This window comes from Bicyclus anynana, chromosome 18 (genome assembly GCF_947172395.1).
Source record: "Bicyclus anynana chromosome 18, ilBicAnyn1.1, whole genome shotgun sequence".
NCBI classification, from domain to species: domain Eukaryota; kingdom Metazoa; phylum Arthropoda; class Insecta; order Lepidoptera; family Nymphalidae; genus Bicyclus; species Bicyclus anynana.
The window spans coordinates 6,767,409-6,772,408 of record NC_069100.1 but is presented as its reverse complement, the minus strand read 5'-3'; the positions used below and the strand labels follow the sequence as shown (position 1 = coordinate 6,772,408).

General features: G+C 54.9%; 3 non-coding genes across 3 annotated transcripts in view; all 3 read left to right on the top strand.

Annotated features, from left to right (window-relative positions):
• The first annotated feature begins 1,073 nt into the window (after window positions 1-1,073).
• Window positions 1,074-2,976, top strand: LOC128199037 (small subunit ribosomal RNA). The gene has a single exon (XR_008251741.1). It is a non-coding gene; the product is annotated as a small subunit ribosomal RNA (ribosomal RNA).
• Window positions 2,977-3,145: 169 nt separating this feature from the next.
• LOC128198992 (5.8S ribosomal RNA) lies at window positions 3,146-3,302 on the top strand. The gene has a single exon (XR_008251695.1). It is a non-coding gene; the product is annotated as a 5.8S ribosomal RNA (ribosomal RNA).
• A 404-nt stretch (window positions 3,303-3,706) lies between these two features.
• LOC128199056 (large subunit ribosomal RNA) overlaps window positions 3,707-5,000 on the top strand; it is a 3,923-nt gene continuing 2,629 nt past the window's right edge. The window contains exon 1 of the ribosomal RNA XR_008251758.1: window positions 3,707-5,000. This exon is cut by the window's right edge and continues 2,629 nt beyond it. This is a non-coding gene — a ribosomal RNA (large subunit ribosomal RNA).

Sequence of the window (5,000 nt, the reverse complement as noted above, 5' to 3'; positions counted from 1 at the left end):
CCCCCCCCCCCCCCCCCCTCCGAGTCATTTTCGTAGTCGAAAATGTTTTTCCGGCCCGTTTTCGGGACACACAATAAACGAACGGCTCGATTTTTTGATTCGTTCAAAATAACACATACACATGTACACAGATTGCGCCGTCAGCGCGTTTACTACTATGACAGGGTCGTGGCGCGTCGACGTTTGAGGTGATTGTGTGAGAGTCTGGTGGCGCTCGCTTTTCTTCTCGGGTGTCGACGTGACACGGCGCGTGTTGTGCGTGTGCGCGTGCGCGCGTGTTATTGTGTTTTGCGATATGTTTGAATATATACGTACGTACGTACATGTCAATATATTAATTTATATGTGTGTGTACGTATGTATATATACGAATATACAACGTGGTGCGTGTGCGCGCGCGCGTACGTTCAAAAACAAAAAAAAACAACGGCGTTGCAACCGACGGAATCGCGTTTGACGCTTTTCCACACCCCGTGTAGTATGTATAATCGTCGTACGGCGAGAAATTCACAAACCACGGTGTCGGTAGCTTGATTTACTGTGTGCGGGGCGGCATCGTGTGTCGCCCTGGAACAATGTGTACTCCCAACTTGATTGAGCAATCAGTGAGTCTGGATGACGGTCTCTCACACTCCGGGCGACGACCCACGTGTGGTTTTCCGCAGAGTCACTGTTAAAACACTTACGGCTTCACTCTAGCAGTGGAGCGCCGTGTGTGGTATGTACGTCTCGTTCATAGAACGTTCAAGTTTCTTTGGGACCCGACGACAGCACTGCGAGAGTGTCTAATGGCATACTTTTCTGTGCGGTCGGAGGACGTGTCCTGTGAGATTGCGTCGTGTACGCTCTTCTTGCACAATGTCGGGCACCGCGCCGCGCTCCGTTCGCCGGAGCCGTGGCGCGATCACGTGCTTCAGAGGCCCTCTGCCACGCACGCACACCACCACCCACTCCCCCGCCTGTCGCGTGCGACGTGTGTCCGTCGAGCTTCCGGGTTGGGGACGAAGTGTGGGTGTGTGTTTGTGGGTCGTGTGGCGGGGGGAAGAGAGCTTAGATGATATATCGATATCTGCTCCCTGGTTGATCCTGCCAGTAGTTATATGCTTGTCTCAAAGATTAAGCCATGCATGTCTCAGTGCAAGCCGTATTAAGGCGATACCGCGAATGGCTCAATATATCAGTTTTGGTTCCTTAGATCTTACTCGGTTACTTGGATAACTGTGGTAATTCTAGAGCTAATACATGCAATCAGAACTCTGACCAGTGATGGGACGAGTGCTTTTATTAGATCAAAACCAATCGACGGAGGGCCTCGCGTCCGAAGTCGTTAATTTTGATGAATCTGGATAACTTTTGCCGATCGCACGGTCCAGTACCGGCGACGCATCTTTCAAATGTCTGCCTTATCAACTTTCGATGGTAGTTTCTGCGACTACCATGGTTGTCACGGGTAACGGGGAATCAGGGTTCGATTCCGGAGAGGGAGCCTGAGAAACGGCTACCACATCCAAGGAAGGCAGCAGGCGCGCAAATTACCCACTCCCGGCACGGGGAGGTAGTGACGAAAAATAACGATACGGGACTCTTACGAGGCCTCGTAATCGGAATGAGTACACTTTAAATATTTTAACGAGGAACAATTGGAGGGCAAGTCTGGTGCCAGCAGCCGCGGTAATTCCAGCTCCAATAGCGTATACTAAAATTGTTGCGGTTAAAAAGCTCGTAGTTGCATTTGTGCGCCGCGCTGTCGGTGCACCGCATCCGCGGTGATACTGACACGTCTGCGGAGCATATCGTCGGTGAGCCGTCGTTAACGCGACGGTTCAATATCAAAATCCTATCGCGGTGCTCTTCGTTGAGTGTCGAGATGGGCCGACAATTTTACTTTGAACAAATTAGAGTGCTCAAAGCGGGCTCAAAATGCCGCTTGAATATTTCGTGCATGGAATAATAGAATATGATCTCGGTTCTATTTTGTTGGTTTTCAGAACTCCGAGGTAATGATTAATAGGGATAACTGGGGGCATTCGTATTGCGACGTTAGAGGTGAAATTCTTGGATCGTCGCAAGACGAACATCAGCGAAAGCATTTGCCAAAGGTGTTTTCATCAATCAAGAACGAAAGTTAGAGGTTCGAAGGCGATTAGATACCGCCCTAGTTCTAACCGTAAATATGTCATCTAGCGATCCGCCGACGTTACTACAATGGCTCGGCGGGCAGCTTCCGGGAAACCAAAGATTTTGGACTCCGGGGGGAGTATGGTTGCAAAGCTGAAACTTAAAGGAATTGACGGAAGGGCACCACCAGGAGTGGAGCCTGCGGCTTAATTTGACTCAACACGGGAAATCTCACCAGGCCCGGACACCGGAAGGATTGACAGATTAACAGCTCTTTCTTGATTCGGTGGGTGGTGGTGCATGGCCGTTCTTAGTTGGTGGAGCGATTTGTCTGGTTAATTCCGGTAACGAACGAGACTCTAGCCTGCTAAATAGGCGTCGTCATTTAGGTGTGCGCGACTCCGGTCGCGCAACTCACTGGCGGCGTATTAAAGTTCTTCTTAGAGGGACCGGCGTCTTCGAGGCGCACGAGATTGAGCAATAACAGGTCTGTGATGCCCTTAGATGTCCTGGGCCGCACGCGCGCTACACTGAAGGAATCAGCATGTTCTCCCTGGCCTAGAGGCCCGGGCAACCCGTTGAAACTCCTTCGTGCTGGGGATTGGGGTTTGCAATTATCCCCCATAAACGAGGAATTCCTAGTAATCGCGGGTCATAAGCCCGCGATGATTAAGTCCCTGCCCTTTGTACACACCGCCCGTCGCTACTACCGATTGAATGATTTAGTGAGGTCTTCGGACCGACACGCGGTGGCTTCACGGCCGTCGGCGTTGCTGGGAAGTTGACCAAACTTGATCATTTAGAGGAAGTAAAAGTCGTAACAAGGTTTCCGTAGGGGAACCTGCGGAAGGATCATTAACGTACCGCGTACGCACATGTTTGCGTTTGCGCGTGCTCGTGTTGTCAGAGACGCACCGATCTAACCTCACTCACTCACTCACTCACTCACTCACTCACTCGCTCACTCGTACCACCCAACAAAACGACAACGCATGTGCACAACAAAAAACGAGAAAATGAAAACCATTACCCTGGACGGTGGATCACTTGGCTCGCGGGTCGATGAAGAACGCAGTTAACTGCGCGTCATAGTGTGAACTGCAGGACACATTTGAACATCGACATTTCGAACGTACATTTCGGTCCGTGGAGAAACATCCAGGACCACTCCTGTCTGAGGGCCGGCTGCATAAATACACACACCACACTGTCCACACAGTGCGACACGTGGCGCGTCCGGTGCAGTGCGTGCGTGCGCCGTTCGACGAGAGTGTCTCTCGATCGGCGGCGGCGCACGCGCTCCGCAGGTCCGCTCAAAAATATCACACGTGTGTGCGTGTGCGTGCGTCCGTGCGCGCTCGTCCCACCGACCCTTCCGTTTACGGTGAATCTGTGGCGACGTACGCGCGCACGTGTACGTGCGTGCCGCTGACGCGCACGCGTAGGCGGACTCGACGTCCGGACTCGCGCGGCGGCGCCGTGCGCTCTCGCGGCGCGCCCCTCTCGCCTCGCGGCGGGGGAGCGCGCTCGCGTGCGCGAACGGCGCCGTCGAGCCGACGGATATCGCGTCTGCCTCCACTTTTATCGTTGGCCTCAGATCAGGGAGGATCACCCGCCGAATTTAAGCATATTAGTAAGCGGAGGAAAAGAAACTAACCAGGATTTCGTTAGTAGCGGCGAGCGAACGCGAATCAGCCCAGCACTGAATCGCGCGGCTTTAACGGTCGCGGGAGATGTGGTGTTCGGGAGGTTCCGCTATCTCGCCGTCGCCGCTCCCGTCAAAGTTCGTCTTGAACGGGGCCGCTTTCCCGTAGAGGGTGCCAGGCCCGTAGCGACGGAGCGAGGCGGCGAGAGGGACGCTCCTCAGAGTCGGGTTGCTTGAGAGTGCAGCCCTAAGTGGGTGGTAAACTCCATCTAAGGCTAAATATTACCGCGAGACCGATAGCGAACAAGTACCGTGAGGGAAAGTTGAAAAGAACTTTGAAGAGAGAGTTCAAGAGTACGTGAAACCGTTCAGGGGTAAACCTGCGAAACTCGAATGAACGAACGGAGAGATTCATCGACATCCGACGGCGCGCGGGCGCGCGCCTCGATGTCGCGCGCGTGCCCCCTCGCGGGTGCCGCGGCGCGGCACGGGTCGCGTCCGTCCAGTACCGTCGGCGTCGTGCACTTCTCTCTCAGTAATGCATCGCGACCCGTTCGACGTCGGCTTGAGCGCCGTCCGATTCGCCCAGCGGCGGGCTCGCGCCCTCCGCTGGACCGCGACGGTGGCCGGCCGGCTGTCGGACGGTATAGAAGTGAACCGCGCACGCGCCTCGCGCGCGTCCGGCCCGACGCAAGCTCGCGCCGTACACACTGAAGGTCGCGGTCCTGCCTGAGCGCGGACCGCGACGCGGCGCCGCTGCTGTCGCAGCCGTGACGTCTCGGACCGTGCGCGTCTCAGTCTGCGATGAGTCATTTTCGGGCACTCGCAGGACCCGTCTTGAAACACGGACCAAGGAGTCTAGCATGTGTGCGAGTCATTGAGTTGTCTTTGTCACAAAACTGAAAGGCGCAACGAAAGTGAACGTAGGGAGGATGGAGCGCCGGTCCCGGTCGGCCTCCCGCACTCCCGAGGCGTCTCGTTTCCAATCCGTGAATGCAGGCGCGCTCCGAGCACAGATGCTGGGACCCGAAAGATGGTGAACTATGCCTGGTCAGGTCGAAGTCAGGGGAAACCCTGATGGAGGACCGTAGCGATTCTGACGTGCAAATCGATCGTCGGAACTGGGTATAGGGGCGAAAGACTAATCGAACCATCTAGTAGCTGGTTCCGTCCGAAGTTTCCCTCAGGATAGCTGGCGTCGACAGCGACAGTCCCATCCGGTAAAGCGAATGATTAG